The 18,897-nt window shown below is 41.8% G+C and overlaps 1 protein-coding gene across 2 annotated transcripts in view; it reads right to left on the bottom strand.

Moving 5' to 3' along the window:
* LOC137609184 (junction plakoglobin-like) overlaps positions 1 to 14,362 on the bottom strand; it is a 66,206-nt gene extending 51,844 nt beyond the window's left edge. For both annotated transcript variants that reach the window (XM_068336015.1, XM_068336016.1), the window contains exon 1: positions 14,250 to 14,362. The gene's annotated coding sequence lies outside the window, so the exon portion shown is untranslated. The remainder of the gene's footprint in view (positions 1 to 14,249) is intronic.
* Between the last annotated feature and the right edge of the window lie 4,535 nt (positions 14,363 to 18,897).

Here is an 18,897-nt window from a genome sequence, read left to right as displayed (position 1 = left end):
ACTGGATTATACTTGATAGACTGAAGCATATTTCCACCACTGAGCTGGTTTGTTAGAAAATCTCACAATTGTCGTACCCTCTGGTTGTATCTGGTTGAATTACCAAAAACTGTACCATTGGGTGTTGATATAAGACCATTGTTTAAATGTGTAACTTAAAGAACCGTGTCTATCTAATGCAATATGTTACCCCTATGAAAGAAGAATCCTACAGTAAAATGTGTTCTAAATGTGATGACAAGAAACAATAGCCTCTTTTGTGTTTTTGCTAGAAATGACTGTAAAAGATGAAGTATCTTTTGAGTATTAAAGCCATGACAGTTTCAGGTCATGTCTCTCAGCATGTGGCCAGCCAATTTAATTTTCCATCAGGAAGGATGTTTCAAGCTGAGAAATTTTCACTAGTTTGACTGACAGATAAAATACCATGTGATCATTTCCTCGTTACTGTTACAGCTGGAATATTAAAGCCATAAAAGTATAATTATGAAAGTGTTTCAAGCAGAGTGAAGAAGAAAGGGTTGGACACACAAGAGAAGTCAAGAGAAAGTATTACAAGACGTAGACAAAAAGCTACATAAGACAAACACTCAGAGACAAGATGTGGGGAGAAGACAAATTATTTTAAAAGCAAATGAATAAAATGATGTTTACTGAGCTAGACAGCTGCTGTTTGCCTCATATTCACCACCGGTTTCCTCACACCATGTCTCCTCACTAGTTACCTAATGGCTTTCTGATAAAGTACAGACAGGTCTAGACTCTAGGGACACCTCAGTCCAGCAACATAAAATAGCACCATTTTGGCTCAAGGCTATACCTTAAATGGAAACAGAACCATTTAAATATGAGAGAAACTGCAACGAATGATGTAATTTACAAATTGAGCTAGTCCCATGAGGGACAGAGGTCAAGCTTGAGTGATGGTTCACATATAAGCCACACAACCAGATTTTGTCTCCTGTGTAACAACAAACACTTGTCGTTGATGGGTTCCTGAATACAACCTTATCCATCTGAACCAAAATGTTACTTCAAGTTGAGCATATAGGAAAAGCTTTGTTGCAAGATATGTTGTGAGTCAGCTACAGAAGATTCTGTGTCTCAATGTGATGCACCAGAGCACCACAATGACATGATGTCTTGAGTGGTGGTGAAGGGAACACTCACAGGAATACAGGACCCATGATGCAGGGATGAAAAACTGAACTCAGGTTTATTAACAACAATGTTCAACAGAAAATCACCGTTCAGGTTCGAAATTCAAAACACAAACGCAATACCAACTGCGGGCCAGGAACCAAGAGGAAATCTTCAGGCGCTGAAAGTGACAAGAAGCTGAACTAAAAAGCTTCAGGTCAATCCGCCTGATGACGCACAGGTGCGGAGATGTAGCACAGGTGCGAAGGCGAGGCTCTGCTCACACTCAACACAAAAATAATCATAACCCACACCTTTAAGGGTGCGTTCTGACTGGCAGCCGGAACCTGATTTTTACATTCAAAGCGGGTGACTCTTTTATAGTCTGAACAGTCACATCCTACATAAAATCCGACTTTTGCGAGATGTATGGAAACCACTTTCGAGAGTTGGTTTCAAATCCCATTTGGACAGATGCGCCTCAGTCTAAACAGCTCCAAATACACCAATTGGTTTTGACTGTTTGTGACGTCACTCTATGAGCCATTACGGAACATGGACAACGATTCTGCCCCAACATTGTTGCTAAGGCAACCTGTCAGATCAGCCAGGAATGTGGTGATGTGTACTAACTGCCTTTTAGGTAGCTCTTCTTCTCTGGTGGTGTGTCTGACCTTGAGGTAAAAGCAAAGGGACCTTTTACCGTCACTCACAATCTTTAATGGGGAGGTTAAAGTTAAACTGCAACTAACTTAGTTAACATTCAACATTGTCATTGGCAGACATGATTCAATTTACACACTGGAGAGACTACATCTCTTGGTTCCCCTGGAAGAGCTACAGGAGGGGTCTGGGCTCCCTGCTCAGACTGTTTCCTCCTGGCCCTGAATAAGTGGTACCCTCAGAGGATCTGTTCAAACCACAGGATTTATTACTTAAATACAATTTAAAAATGGAATGAGTTGATTTAAATAAATCTTCCATTTCTATTATGACATTATAACTTACTAGCGAGAATCCGTGGAAATTCCACAAAAGCCCCAAAAACTATTGAAATTAACTGCGATGTAACTGTCACTGACAGAAATGTCAAGACACATACAAAACAGCAAAAAAAACACAATGAATACACACGCCAAGATGCCACAATCTCGTCTGTTCCTCTCACAAACTCCCAAAATGTAACCGTGGTTAAATTATTGTACACAATTATATACCAATTATGATAAAAAATTAAAAAATAAAGTGAATAGATGCGCACAGACACCACACACTCCTCCCTCTTCTGAGAGAGATAGAGATCTAATTTGATTTTTGATTTTTTTCACATTTATTCATAAATGTCAAGATAGTCAAGATAGTCACGTTGACACAAATCCAACAGAGATTCATGCAAACAGGAACTCACATTTCAAAAACAAGTAATATAATATGTAGGAACATAAGCAAAATATATGTGAATTAAACCAAACACTTACTGAACACAAGTTCCTCACTCAACACGGAACATAAGACACCTTTCACAAACCATAGGTTCATAAAACTGTCTAAATCCTTCATAGCTCTGAAATAGTTAAAGCTGATTCTGATTCGTGTTTGACACGTTCTTCTTAAAATGGCTTCTGCACTGCAATCAAACGAACCTTCAACATTTTTCCTCCTGCTTAGATAAATCACCATCTTTGCTTGGCCCAGAAGAAAGTTTAGAATCAAGAGAGAGAAAGAAGGAGAGTGTAAATCTATCTTTTGGAAACTGCCCTTATCCTGTTTAGTGTGTCTGGAGACACAGTCCAGCTGTCGTCTGTATGCAGCATAGTATAATCAACTGTGTTCATGTGTGTGCGTTGTTAGTGTGTTTGTTTCTATGCAGTGACAGCCAGACTCCAGCAGACATCAAAGTCTCTGCAGAAGGAACTATCATCACCAACATCAGTAAGAATGTTGACATCAAACAGCTCCTCCTGCAGCTTAAATCTCTGGGTAACTTTTCTCGTTAATGAACAGCGCTTGGCTCTTCTCAGGGAAAAAACTGTGTAGCTAAATTCAGCAGTGAACACCAATTAGGGATTAACTTGTTAGTTTGCAGGCATAACGAGAGAGCGACCCTGACTGCTGCCTTACAGTTCTGAATTCTTTACGTAGCTGCGTACATTACAGTTTGTGTGTAGCCTTTCTGTGTATTTGTGAAGGTTTTTCCTCTTGAACATGATGCAGACCATGACTGATCATTGACAATCATTTAGACCCTGTTCACACAACAAGTTAGCTTTTTCTTTAAAATGTTGAATTTCACACAGTACCTGTTCACAGGGATAAACAAAAATAATTTAGTAGTTGGTGGTGTAACTTGGTTGTGTATACTTTCCTCTTTGACTACAAAAAAGTATTTTTCTACTATTTTCTGTTGTTTATTAATCAACGGTAGATCATTGGCTGGTTTTACCAAAAACAATAGTTCTTGACCAAAGATTGGGAAAACTTTTTGTGAGAAGCTGTCAGCAGAACAGTGAATTTGATGCTAATATTGCAGCAGACATGTCCTTCTATAGATAAAAAGGGTCTATGTTGTTATAAACTGCAGTGACACAGTTATTAACTGGAGTCAACCAGCCAAGGTGCTCTGCAGGTGGGACAGAGCTCCTGTAGTTGGTGTCCAGCTGGTAATCGGTCCTCTAGTCTTGTGAGCCAGTACAGTATACAGTAATCCCTCGGTACTCGCGGTTTAGGCGTTCAAGGGTCACCCGCAAAAAACGAAATTCAACAATATAATAACCAAGTATTTATGTTATTATATATGGTAATTTAAACATTTATGAACCAGTGACGTGAGGTTCACGGTGGTGAGGCACCGACATTAAAATCAGTTCTACGAGTCAAACAGAGTGGCGTATTTGCCATTAAATTAGCAGCCTGACATTAAAAACTGGTTAAATCCATTACGAGTTTATCACTCAGTTTGAACAGGGTGGGTTGTTTCCTGATATGAAGTTTGAAGGAAATATTTAAGCTCCGACATTCGTCTTCTTTTATTAATTAAAACTTGTTTTGATCGATTGATAGTCCTACCTGAGGTGAGGCTTGACTGCTTGCTGCTGCTCTGTGTGTCACTGCCATACTGATACTATTTAAAACAATTTGGAATTAAAGAAAAGTGTTTCTTTTAAATATGGAAGAGCACTATGTTACAAGACACACAGACGCTGTCAGCCAATTGCATGCTCATACGGTATCACATGACCACCTACTGAAAATCCATGATGTAATTAAGCCGCGCATCTTAAAGTGCGAATAAGCGAGAGATTACAGTAACACAAACTAAAGTCTTACTAAACAGGATTGTTTTCATCAAAGAATTACAATACAGTAATCCCTCGCTGCTCACTCACTTGGGGATAGGAAACCAATACCAATGGGAGAGTGGACAGGCCACCATTATCCACTGTTTTTAAAAAACAGACTGAATTATGTGGAGATATCACTGCTAGCATCCATAAAAGGAAAGAGGTATAAACCAGATTCAGATCTTGAACCTTTACTGGGTCTGAACTTCCTTCAGACGGAGTAAGGTGACGTGAAAACTGCCCTGTGTTCTGATGAGTCTGATGAGTTATTCTTCCTTTCCTTTGGGCTTTTCCCTTCAGGGGTCGCCACAGCGAATCAGTTGCCTCCATCTAACCCCGTCTTCTGCATCCTCTTCTCACACACTAACTACCTTCATGTCCTCTTTCATGGGTTTAACTAATTTTTCTCCCAAACACACCTATGATTTATCGCACGTTGAAATTCATCCCTTTGTACCTCGGGCCTTTCTTTGAACCCATACTAGAAGATGTAGCATGATGGAGGTGGAGACACCCTACTTCTGCTTCAGCCACAGATATTAGACTAGAACGAGTTTAGTGTGCTACTGGTGTTTAAAAAATCAAAGGCTAGAGGGATAAGAAATGACAGACTAAATAAAAAAAACTAGAAATACTAAAAATAAAACAAAAATGACACACATGAAAAAGAAAATATAATAATGGAGTTGGTGAGAGATGAGACAGAGGGGGAGAGAGTTGTAGGCAAGCGCAAGAGAGAGCAGATAATTACTCATTTTGTCTGTCTCCTATTTTCATTTATGACAATGTATCACAATAGCCCTTCCGAACACACACACACACACACTCACACACACACACACGCACAAACCTGGAGGAAGCTCAGTAGGAAATGAAAGCTTTTTCATCCTCACTGTGGATAATCCTGCACTATTAGCAGTGCTGGCAACAATGGATGGTGGGTGGCTGGGGGTGGGGTTGGGGGTGGGGGGCATCATTTATGTTTTTAGCAACTTCTGTCCCAGTTTTCATCAAAGTTCTGTAGTCTTGTGATGTCATCATAGGACTGTCTTTAGCTGCATTAGTGAACTGGCCATCCAAATAAACAAGCATGAACATACTGTAGTTGCAGCCATACTGGTTTTACAAAAGCAAAGTCAAACCAGTTTACGGAGGGCTGTTGATCGTTTCATTAACGTGTTACAGTTCCAAATAAAAACACAGTGGTGGACCACATCTTGGGTTATTACTGATTCATACTGACTGAAATACATACAACACTGGTTTGAACGGAATATAAGGTACTGTACCCCCTAAGGCAATCGTAGATGAAATACTCCAATCCAGAAAGAGTGAAATGTATATAAATTGCAGTTAGATGTAGGATAAGGTGTAGGAGTAAACATCAAGCATCAAAAAGCTGGTTCATTGCAGGGCCTGCACACAGTTGCTGCCTGCTGGTGCTCATCCACTTCTCTGCTGTCTCATCTTTTCTGTCTTTCTGCCTCTCAAACTGACATCCCACCCCAGCCTCATCCCTTCACATCTGTCTCTGCCCATCACTTCTCTCTTTGCATCAGTCTGACTTTTCCCTCTTTTACTCACTAATGGTCTTCACTTCTCTCTCGCCATCTTTTTTCTCTTTTGCACCCTTGCTGTCTTTGCACAAATAATTACTCGCCATATGAGGGCTGCTCTGTCTGCCAACACCTACAACATGCGAACACAATCCCATATACACAAAAACAAAAACACACACTCAGACATAATGCAGTAATGTGTTGAGGGAAAATATACCATTTATAATTTTGACCAGGAAATCCATCATGTCAACATGAACAAAACAAAAACAAAGAGTCACTTAAACACTACAGGACATTGATAATATCTGCGTAAATGTTTTTCCACAGGGTTCAGTTCTGTCAGCTCTGCAGGAGGCTGAATGTCCAGATGATGGATTACCAACCACACAAGGTCAGACACTTACAAAGGTGAAAACAATTTATAATGATTATTTTTATTGTGCGCTCCGGATGATTGAATGGATACCAGTGGTCGTTTCACAAAGCAGGTTTAGTGGAAAACCTGGGTAAGTTAACCCTGAAATCAGGGAGATCCAGGGTTTCCAGTTTCACAAAGGGAGGTAACTTAACCCAGAGTTAGAGGAGTAACCCTGAACTGTTTCATGAAGCGAGGTAAACTGAACCTCTGGGTTTGTTACCACAGTAACAGACTCTCTAAATTATATTCTGTGTGTTAATGATCCATTAACATTATTATTTTCAGTTAAAACTGACAATAATTCAAATGACTTGCATAATGTGTCATTAGGCGATCAAATCATGTGTGTTCTCAACAACTGTGACAACAAATAACAGCAATTCTGAATAAAATGTTAGCATGTGACCTTGTGGCATCCTTGGAACCCAGGCAGGCAAAGGAAAGACATACAAACTCTAAAAGAGAAAGGTCCCAGGTCCTCAGACAGATTTTGCTGAGGAAACTGCGCTACCCACTGCACCATCATAGCAACTGACTCTCCGTACACGGAAAGCTGTGGGTTTGCCTGCTTACCCTTCAGCTCACAGCGCCACTCACCCAGAAAGCCTCTAAGCACAGTTAAGGTGGTGACACATCTTAAAGCTACAATGGACTGATGTGATTCAAACTTTCTAAACTACTAGAGCTGTTGGTAGGAACATTTCAAAACTCCTTAAACACAACTGATCAGCAGAAAAAATGCCAAGGAATTCCACAACTCAGTCTTTTAAAAGAGACACATATTAATGACAAACATTCCAGGTAAGGACAAAAAGAAGATGTTTAAGATGAGACCAGTGGTGACAAAAAAAAAACAAGTTGTGGTCACTAAAGAATCTGAATCTCACCCGCCGTTTTTATGAGCAATTAGTTATTTACTACACAATTCTATATTATTTCATAACTTTCTTTGTTGTCTTCAGGTTTGCTGTTCCTCAGGAAATTGGAGAAAATAGTTATGAGACTCATTGCTTCAGAGTCCCTACAAAGCTTCACAATTTATAGAAGTTTCTTTGGAGAAGATGTGGAAAGGCCATATTGCTTGATTATACATACGTATATAGAACACAGAACCTTCTGAATCTGATGTGATGTCTTAACCAGTGAAAAAACATGACGACACTTATGCCCTTTATTTGTGTTAACTGCTAACTGGTGCTTCTTGTGTTTGGTTATGGAAGTCATGATGTCCAATTTCTTTCCCAAAACGACCCCAACCTAACTTTGTAGTATTTATATCAAACAATTAACTGTAATATAAGGTCCATATTGGGGGTATGTTTCAAGCACACAATATTGTACATAAACAGACAAAATTGACAGTAGAATTGTCTTTAGGTAGAAAATTAAATCAATGTTAACAATCAACAATCCAATCAACATTTCACTTACATCAGTCAGTATCAGGGGTGGCAATGGCACAGTGGCGGAGCGGGCGGTAGAGGCGGTCGTCCAATGTTCCCAATACTGGTGGCTCGATTCCCACCCCTGCCCAGCCTGACAGCAGGAGGTGTCAGCTGACCTCCCGAGCACTGCTGGGCGCCCTTGAGCAAGGCGCTGTCCCCTTTCACAAGTTGCTCGTCTAGGGGCGAACCAAGGAGCTGCCTACCACTATACCTCCCACTGCATGCGTATATATGCATGTGTTTGACTGACTGATTACTAAAGTGTGCTATTAATTTCCCTTCGAGGATGATAACAATATATAAGATAAAAAAATAAAAATAAAAAATAAAACATTGTGTTCAGGATGCTATCACTGTGCTACATGCCCTTGTAAGCATCTGTCTCTATGTCTTGGTCTTCCCTTTTTGGTCTTTTCTCTTTATTTTTTAACTAATTTGCTTCACTGAACACACCGATTTTAACCCTCTCTTTATTTGTCTCACCTTCCACTCTCAATTCTTCTTCTCATTCCCATCTTTTCATTTCCACAATCCTCCAGCTTTGTCTTCTTTACATATCTCAACCTCCTCATATTCCATCCCAGGCTTCTTGAAATATGGAAACTTTACTTCTATTTTGTAGCTATTTTCTTATTTGTATTCCCTTCTGTCTGTGTATTATAGATTGCACACTTTTTTAAGTTTACAGATGTTCTTTTTTAACCATCAAATTGGTTCTTCCATTTTCTTTCTGTAGCTTCGTCTCCTTTTTTCATTTACTGTATTTCTACCAGAAGGATTAACTAAAACAGAGGGTGGGTGAATAAAATTTGAAAGATAAAAGTAGAGGATTAAGGGAAGTGAGGATGGGAATTAGAGAGATGTCTGACTTTCAGATCTTACCTGTATTTATTTAGCATGATATACGTAAACAGTAGAGAGGAATTGTGTTTTTTATGCAGACACTCTGTATCTAGGACTAGCAACAGACATGGACGTGTGCTTGTAGGAACTTCATAATTTAAGATTCATTAATGACCCAAATCCGCAATCGTCAACTGAAGATTAATTTGCACATTAGTAAAGTGTTATAACCATTTTAGCACAAGAACTGTATTGTATGTCCATTGTAACAAAGCATACCGTGATGCAGCCTTCCTCTTGAAGTAGAGATTCAGTAAAAAGACAGACTACTGGAGAAATTGATGTGTGGAAGACTACGAGGTGGAGGAGAACAAACTGAGATAACCAGGATTAGACAAGTGTGTGATGATGAAAAGAGAAGACAGGCTTTTCAGTCCTCCTACATGCCTGTTATTCATTCACTCACAGACACACACACACACACACACACACACACACACACACACACACACACACACACACACACACACACACACACACACACACGACTACTGTGCTTCCAGTTGTTATGAGGCCTATTTAATATGATTTGCACTCATGTAATAACAAATCCTTCTCCTTCTTCCCTTCTTCTGTCAACAACCATATCATCATAATGGTTCCTTCCTCACCCTTATCTTCACTGCTCTCTCTCTGGCTGAAGGATCATTATTGTCCTCTGTCTCACTCTTTTCTCCTGAAACCTTGTCTGACTAGTCCTCTAACCCCCAAACTTCTTTCTTCTCCGGTCCTGCCTCATAAGAATACTAACTGCAGTGTCTGAAGAAAATGTGAATCACCCCTCGGTTGCTCACCTGACCCACAGGACACAGTTTGACAGCATTAGACTCTCAATGCTTTGTGGTCACAAGTCTCACGAGGACCTTAAGGGTATGTCCATGATATCTGTATACACACTCAAAAAACTGTCAAATGTGGCGTGTTCACATCCTTAGTAGTGCAACAAATTTTAACAAGTCTGAGTCAAAAACAGATATGATATAACAATGTTTTTATTAATGTATTTTTCTTAATGTTTTCAGTTTGAATCACTTTGCAGACAAAAACAGAATTCCATCCATCTTCTACCGCTTATCTGTAGTCGGGTAGCGGGGGCAGCAGCTTCATCAGGGAGCCCCAAACTTCCCTTTCCCCGACCACATCAACCAGCTTTGACTGGGGGATCCCAAGGCGTTCCCAGACCAGTGTTGAGATATAATCCCTCCACCTGGTCCTGGGTCTGCCCCGCGGTCTCCTCCAAGCTGGACATGCCAGGAATACCTCCTTAGGGAGGTGCCCCGGAGGCATTCGCACCTGATGCCCAAACCACCTCAACTGACTCCTTTCCACGCGAAGGAGCAGCGGCTCTACTCTGAGCCCCTGGTGAACAGCAGTGTTTGTCATACTATCTCTAAGGGAGACAGCAGCTATCTGCCTGATAAAGCCCAATTCCGCCACTTATATCTGGGATCCCGTTCTTTCGGTCATGACCCATCGCTCATGACCATAGGTGAGGGTAGGAATGAAGATTCAATGGTAGATGGAGAGCTTTGCCTCTTGGCTTAGCTCCCTCTTTGTGGCAACAGTGTGATAAAGCGACTGTAATACTGCTCCTGATGCCCCAATTCTCCGTCCAATCTCATGTTCCATTGTTCCCTCACTCATGAACATGACCCCAAGATACTTAAACTCCTTCACTTGTAGAAGGACCAAAACAAAATTATTTCATGAAAACCAAAAACTAAAAAGATAAAAATTTTAAGCTTCTTAACTGACCGTTTTATTCAACCAAAGCTAAAACCACTATGTGCTATTATGTGCTTTGACTTTGTAATGTGCGCAGCTTGTATTATTTGATTTAGCCAAGTTGGGAATTGTAGTGTCATTCAATTCAAAGAGAACTATAAAGTACAGAACAAAACTGGCAGAGATAGGAAGAAAAAGATTCGAAGAGTCGAGAAAGAACTAGTGAGATGTGTTGAAAGACCCTAGAACAACTACCAAAACACTAGTTATTTGATTTAGCCAAGTTGAGTATTGTAGTGTTGAACATAACAGTCACTGGAACTCTGCACAGAAATGGAGTGTGAGGATGCACGCTGAGAAAAACGCAACTCCTACAGAAGAGACACCTTCAATCCAGACTGAAGTTTGCCAATCCTGAAGAGGATTATGCATTCTCTCACCATTGAAACATTCCTTCTTTATCCAAGCATAAGCTAGAGGCATATAACGCAAAGAACACCATCCCCCCAGTTAAAAACAGTGCTGGGAGTATCATGCTGTTCTAGAACTGGAAATATCATCCAGGTTGAAGGGATCACTGTCTACATTCCACCGAGGGCAGCCCCTGAGACAGCACCTCTGTTCTTCAGACCCGGCACCCAGAGGCTCTGTTCATAATTTCGGGTGACTTCAAGCACGTCACCCTAGACACATTACTGCCAATAATCCAGTGTATAGACTGCCCCACGTGGAAGAACAAGAAAGTAAATCTGTTACATGCTAATGCAAGGGAGGCATACACAGCCATTCCCCTCTCCCATTAGTGCATCTGCAGCCCAGTTACATTCTGCTGGTAAAGAGGCTACCAGTTACAACCGAGGGGTTGGCACAGTGTATTACAGACTGTGAACTTCTGTGTGGACACGACGGTCCCTGTCAGGACAGTCAGGTGTACCCCAAGAATAATCCCTGGGTAACCAAGGAGGCTGTCCTGAACAGGAAAGTACAGCCATTCAGGAAGAGAAGCCAAGGAGGCTTGCTGAAAGAAACTGGGAAACCACTGGGGACACAATCAGGTATGTGGGGTCTGGAGTGACATGAGGACTATCACTGGGTATGGCAGAGGGTGCAATACAGTGGAGTGAGCTGATGAATTGAACAGCTTCTCAAGTCGGTTCCACTCCCTCTCCATGACATGCTCCTCATTCCAGACCTCCTCCAGCCCTGCGGATACCCTACTGAATGCTGCTTCTTCTTCTTTTCAACCTGTTCTAACTCTCTCATGCCTATTCCAAACACCCTTGCACATACTCTACTTATTTCAACAACTGGACCCCCTACTTCACTAGCTCCACCCAAACCTACTGCTACTACCTGCACATACTTTGCTGCTGACCAAGGGATGCCAGTGCTGAGGTGGCTTCATCCCAGGAAGGCAGCTGAATCAGACAAGATCCTCTTAGGACTACTTCAGGCCTGTGCGGCCGAACTGGAAGTACAGGTGGTCAACCTCAGTCTGTTGCCTCCCCAGGTGCAGGGTACAATGGACCATCTCCAGTTTGCCTACCAGGCTGAGGTTGGGATTGATGATGTACCTCCTCCACCTTGCACTCTCCTGCCTAGATGTCTGTGTTCATAGGGTGCTCATTTTCGACTTCTCAAATGCCTATAACACCATCCAACCCAAGTTCCTGCAGGAGAAACTGCCCACCATGGCTGTAGTCCATCACCTCTTGAGATGGATTACCAACTACCTGACAGACAGACCTCAGTATCTTTCAATGAGGGACTGTGTGGCTGATCAGTGGTGACTAGTCACACGGGGGATCCATAAGAGACTGTGCTCTCTCCCTTTTTCTTCACCCTCTATACCACAGACTTCCAGTTCAACTTGAATAAATTCCAAATGCAGAAGTACAGTAATCTCTTTTTTCTCGTGGTTAATGTGTTCCAGGACCACCCTTGAAAAATGAAAATCCGCAGTGTAGCGACCAAGTTGTACCTTATCTCATGTGAGGGTCGTACTGCTCACAGTATACAAAGGTCCTAATCAGCCTTCAAGACCAATCACACCAACCTGGTTACAGAGTTTAGCCTATTGCTAACAGTTTGTAAAAGTAACATTAATATCCCATAGATTAAGATCTCACATCATGTTAAAATGACTCAGCAATACTTTCTGTTGGCGTCATCTGCAGGGTTTTCTCCTTCTGTTATCCACATCTCTGTGAACCTCTAAGCAGGAGACAAACCCACAATGTATTTATGTTCATGGAGACTTCTCCAACATGGAGACTGAAGATAATTCAGGTAGGGTTGAAAGGTAGTGCCAGCAATGTAGACTATAGACTACCTGTAAGAAAAGTGTCACAACCTGCTTGTTATTTCACAGCTTTTAAATTAAAATATAGGGGGACACAATAGTGGTGCCACAGAATCTGCAATTTATGGTGTACAGGGTTCAGAGCAGAGATCATTTACCATGGGGCAGACTGAATACACAGTTCTTGACTGGCATGCATGCGAGTAGAGGCATCTTTCTTTGCATGAATTCTTCCCAATCTCTGAAGCCCCATTGTGAAAAAGAAAACATAACAAGATCCAAAAAAAAAAAGAAAAAATTGTTAGATAATTTGATCCATTCCTCCTTCTTTTTGTAGATGAGAAGATCAAATATGTTATCTATAGCTGCTTAACCGCCTTGTGGGTCTTGGGTCTGCTGGAGCATAGCTTCTCTGCGAACGATAGGCCTGCTCATTGCGGAGCCACAAGAGGTCACAATTTTCATGTGACCAATCGCATTTTTTGGAGTTTGGGAGAAAGCTAGAGAATCCAGAGAGAACCCACATACATAAAGACTCCACACAGAAAGGAATGAACACAGAACTTTCTTGCTCTGAGCCAACAACAGTATCCACTCCCCAGTACCATTCTAATATAATAGAAAACAACATATAATTACACACTATGTCTTACTCATACCAATTAAAATAGATTTATTTACACAAAAACAGGTGCAGGTCCAAAAAGGGGAAGATTATCTTGAAAGCATAGGCTCAAAATGTTGTGATCAGTAGAACACAAAGGACACAGCTGGTGCAGTGGTTTAACCATGTTCACATCTGTTCCCACAATGTGGCAATGGCTGTGGCTTGGACTCCAGCTGAAGATATTGATATTGCCCCATCTTTTCTCTCTCTCTCTCTCGCTCACACACACACACACACACACACACACACACACACACACACACACACACACACACACACACACACACACACACACACACACACACACACACACACACACACACACACACACACAATAAAGCTATTCTATCCATTGATTACAAATAACCTCAGGCAAAAAAAAGAGTCCTAGAAAACATCAATCCTATTTGAAATGTCACACGGTAGAACCATTTCAGTCTCGGAGAGAACAGGATGAACAGGCAGTTAGTTGATTTTGTTTTCCCCTTCTGTTTGTGTGTCTGTTTGTCAAAATGACAAAATGACACTCATTAAGACACTGTAATAAACCAACATTTTAGACGCATGTTGGCTCTGGCCGATGCTGAGCTGCAACATTTTCAGGCTTTGTCAAGATTATTTCTTTACACTCGGCTTCACTTGTAACCCTCCCACTATGAACACACACACACACACACACACACACACACACACACACACACACACACACACACACACACACACACACACACACACACCATCCTTACCTGCTGGCTACCTCTCCTCTCCTCCCTGCTTTCTTGCTATTTTCCCATCTTAGTCCCCCCTCAGCATCTCTTCAATCCCAGTCTTTTTCTCCTCCTCTTTTCTCTTCCCACCTCCTGTCACTATGACTGAATTCACAACACTGCACACACACATTGTGTAGTGACTGACTACAAGACCAAGGGGTGGACTGTGCTTTGCCAGTGGGCTGGCATAGAAACAGCAAATATAGAGCAAGCAAGTGAGCCTGTACAGACACACACACACACACACACACACACACACACAAGAAGCACACACACACACACACACAAGAAGCACTGTGCGCATCAAAGAGGAATAGTGTATCTAAACAAATGTGACTGTGCGTGCATCTGCGCAGGCGTGTGTGTGTGTCTGTGTGTGCTGCCTGTCAGCATTGTGCAGCAGTGTGGATACATTTTTCTGTTTGTAATGCATTGCAAGTCCATGTGTGTTTTCTGGGAATGATTTGTGTGTCGATGCTAGAAGACAGGGCTCCATGACACACCGTAAGAGCAAAGCTGATAAAACACAGGACAGGAAATGTTATGCCTTGTATGAGCAATGAAGCATCGGGAGATTCGTCGTGATAAGAAAAAGCTTGAACGGCTCAAAAATGAAACAACCATTTTAGCCCAGCAGTCCCTATGTTGTGATCAGGTGTCTTCTCACCTCCCAGCCACTGCCGAGGTGCCCTTAAGCAAGATGCCGTCCCCCTTCATTTTGGGGTGCGACCCCCCCAAATTCAGTTACATTTATTCAATATTTTTAGGTAATTGAACCAAATCAATTTGTTCAGATGTACTAGAAAATATTACTTAGATTTTACTCATGACTCAGGTTTTGTTTTAACAGATTTGAGAGCTTTCATATCTACTCAATATTTGTAAGTGTGAAAATGTTTCACTGATTGAATTAAGTAACATGCAGTATTATTTTTTTGAGTGTAGTGCATCCCTGCGATGCACTTCCAGAAAAATTTGTGCATCCCGACATGACGTTTATGCATCGCAAAAGTAATAACAGAATACACGGTAGAAGCTGTATGCAAGGATTGAGTTTTGCCAATAGTACAATATAAAAACAAAACAAACTGTTAATTTTAATGATTTTATTAATATTAAAATATTAAAGCCTGGTGGTCATTCTTAAAAAAAATAGTCAAAAAATAAAGATGTAATACGTTTGGGGGGGTTTTCCACCTATGCTTATAGTTTTATAGTTTTCTTTGCCTTTAATCATATATTCTATTGTGGAGAATATATGAAAGAGGCTACTCCACACAATTTTTTTTTGTTAACTGCACCTTATTATGTCTTGGGTGCTGACATTTAGCCGTACCTCACCCATTGCAATACAAATGTTTGGATTTTTGCTGGTTTTCGCTTGGCTTCATCATTTATCCATACTATCCACAGTAATAGCTCTCTCTTTTTCTTCATTGATTATTGATTGCTTTTTATTCAAGAAAGCACTCATTGTCACTTGGTTTTTCTACAACTTTTGCATCTTTTTCGGAGGCATGACGATAATGTAAGACTACTCCTCGCTCTCTCGCGGTAGTGTGTAAAATGAGCAGACATCGTGTTGCAGTCGATGTGGTCAACTGCATCGTGTTGGTCGATTTTAATTAGGCTGAATCATGTGAGTGATCCTCGTTATGAAAAACTGCCAATTATGAAAAATGCCAATTTCCAGGTTCGAAATTTAAATGGATAAATTGTGAATATTTTTGTTGAATGGAGGGGAATTTTTCCCATTATATCGCGGAAAAAGGTAGCATCACTTTCCTTTCATTCGAAGTATTTAAAGCTTGCGTCCCAAGGATGCATGTTGTCTGATGATCGTGCGTCGATGTCAAAAAGTGTGGGTCAGATTCGCAAGGACGCACGCTAACGAGAACGCTGCATTATTTCCGTTTTATTTATAATCTGTGTCATGGGTGTACTACCTAATGCAGTACTGCAGAGGAGACCTCCACGTTCATAGTTTTAATCAGCAGAAGGTAGCCAGAATTCAGGCAAGGAACGGACAAACAATCACAATTCAGGGAACAAGCAAAATCACAAGGACGTCCAAGAAAGCTAAACTCTGGCATGAGATTATAAGAATCTGGCAGCAAACTGAGGTCTGAGCAGAGCATCAGTAGGTGCAGCTTGATTGGAGATGGGAAGCAGGTGGCTGCTGCGACATAGGTGACAGGAATGAGTGGATGAATTCAGGATACAGAGGATAGGAGGGAAAACTGGAACTGGGACCATGACAATCTGATTCTGAACAGTGTTTTGTCTTGGAAAATGAGCCAAATCTTTCTACCGCATCTGTCTGAGTCACTTGACGCCTGCCAAGATGCTTGCCTCGGTCACATGACTACATTCTTAAAAGAGCAGTTCCGGCCGCTGACAAAAAATATGAAATTAAATACAGTTTATTGTCCCCCTTGGGGGAAATTATCTTATAGATCGCGGACACAAGTGGCTGAAATGGGCTTTCTCAGGCGGATAGCTGGTGTCTTCCTTAGAGATAGGGTACGAAACACTGCTGTTAGCGAGGGGCTCAGAGTAGAGCTGCTGTTCTTTCGCATGAAAAGGAGTCAGTTAAGGTGGTTTGGGCATCTGGTGTGGATGCTTCCAGAGCACTTCCCTAGAAAGGTGTTCATGCCACGTCCAGCTGGTAGGAAACCTCGGGGCAGACCCAGGACCAGGCGGAGGGATTGTATTTCAACACTGGCCTGAGAGCGCCTTGGGATCCCCCATTCATAGCTGGAGGATGTGAGAAAGGGAAGTTTGGGGTACCCTGTTGAAGCTGCTGCATCCACGACCTGACTACGGATGAGTGGATTAAGATGGATGGATGGAAGAATGGATGGATGGATGGTATTTATCTGCCACACCTTAAAAGCTCGTCTTTAAAGGAGAGCAGACGTCTTTTCTTCTGTCTCTCTGTTAATATCTCTTGCTATCTCTCTCAAATTCATACTCAGATTAGCTCTCCCTGACTCTCACTGATTCTCTGCAAAATGACGATGGGAAGAGGAAATCTGAGGAGAATGACAATAAAAACTGGAAAGAAGCCCTAGGGCGGGTGGCCTCTTCTGTGGATGAGTATAGAGAGACTTTAATAAGTTCAGCAGTGGCTATGATAAGAAGTTGGAAGAAAAGCTGAAACCGGTACTAGACTGCATGGAAAAAATGAAGGAGAAAATGCAGAGCGACACAGATGAAAAAGAACGAAGAATGGTTGTCCGAGAGCAAGGACAATAAAGAATGGAGGAAATAGAACAAAGCATTCGAATAAATGATGTGATCATCACTGGCATCAAACTTAAGATGAGGAATTATCCACAAGCTGTGGCCAGAGCAGAGGGAACTGAACACAGCACTGACTATGAGACAGTGGAACAACAGGTGATTTCTCAACTGAGGGATCTGGAGATTAATACTGATCCAGACTAGATCTAGACATGTCATCCACTACCATCTGGAGGTAGGAGACCACCTGCAGTGCTGATAAAATTCCTAAATCGCAAGTACAAAATTGCTCCTCTGAAACAAGGCCCCAAACTGAAAGGAAAAGATGTGCTCTCCTTTAAAGATGAGCTTTTAAGGTGTGGCAGATAAATACCATCCATCCATATATATCATTGAGAATCTCACCAAAAATAATGCTGATATAGAAAAGCTCGTCAGCTGAAGAAGAGTGGGCTGATCAACAACACCTGGATGAACAAATACAGGATCTTCATAGGCTTTCTCCAGAGCAGATGAAAACAACGATGATCAAAATGTGGAAGAATTGGAGAAATTCGACCAATAATGTGTCACGAGAGGCGGGATATGGACCCAAGTGCAGGACACCAAAAGTGAATCTTCCGTCCATGATTTATTCAAAACTGAAAGAATTCTCCAGACAGGCAAGAAACGTAACAGACTTCCAGGAACCGAACAAGAGAAACGACCCAGCACCTAGCTCTCATTGAGCTAGGCTTAAAAAGCCTCATCATGATTGCCCCAATGAAGTTCATCAAGTTCATCAAGTTTTATTTATATAGCGCTTAATCATGACAGCAGACACTTCAAAGCGCTTTAACAGACAGAGAAACCCAACTGAACCCTCCAGAGCAAGCATAAGCGACAGTGGCGGGGAAAAACTCCCTCGATGAGGAAGAAACTCCAAGCGGACCCAGACTCTTTTGGGCGGCCATCCGCCTCGACCGGTTGGGTGGAAAAGAAATCAAAGGAAGATAAGAACAGCATCAGAGAGAGGGAGGCAGAGAGAGTGACAGATAGTCCAGATAGAGGCAGTATCAATATGGTTAAGGTTGCTAAAGTCAAGGCACAATTACAGCTGTGTGGATGACTGTATGGCGGCATGGAGGAAGAAAGGAAGCAGGACCCCAGCCGATGGATAGTTGAGGGGTGGTACTGGTGGGCTTGGAGGATAAGGTGTACAGCACATGGAGAGATGGGGGTGATACTGGTGGGCTCGGAGGTGCAGGTCCACAGAGAAAGGTCCACGGCGGCTGGGCGGATGAGGGGTGGAAAAGTAAGATGACACCAAGGAAGAGAGACAGCAGGACCCCAGTCGATGGTTAGGTGAGGGGTGATACTGTTGTTTGGAAGGTGTAGG

The sequence above is a fragment of the Antennarius striatus genome, chromosome 16 (assembly GCF_040054535.1).
Source record: "Antennarius striatus isolate MH-2024 chromosome 16, ASM4005453v1, whole genome shotgun sequence".
Taxonomy (NCBI): Eukaryota; Metazoa; Chordata; class Actinopteri; order Lophiiformes; family Antennariidae; genus Antennarius; species Antennarius striatus.
Note: the sequence above shows the minus strand (reverse complement) of the source record. Positions and strands in the feature narration are given on the sequence as shown.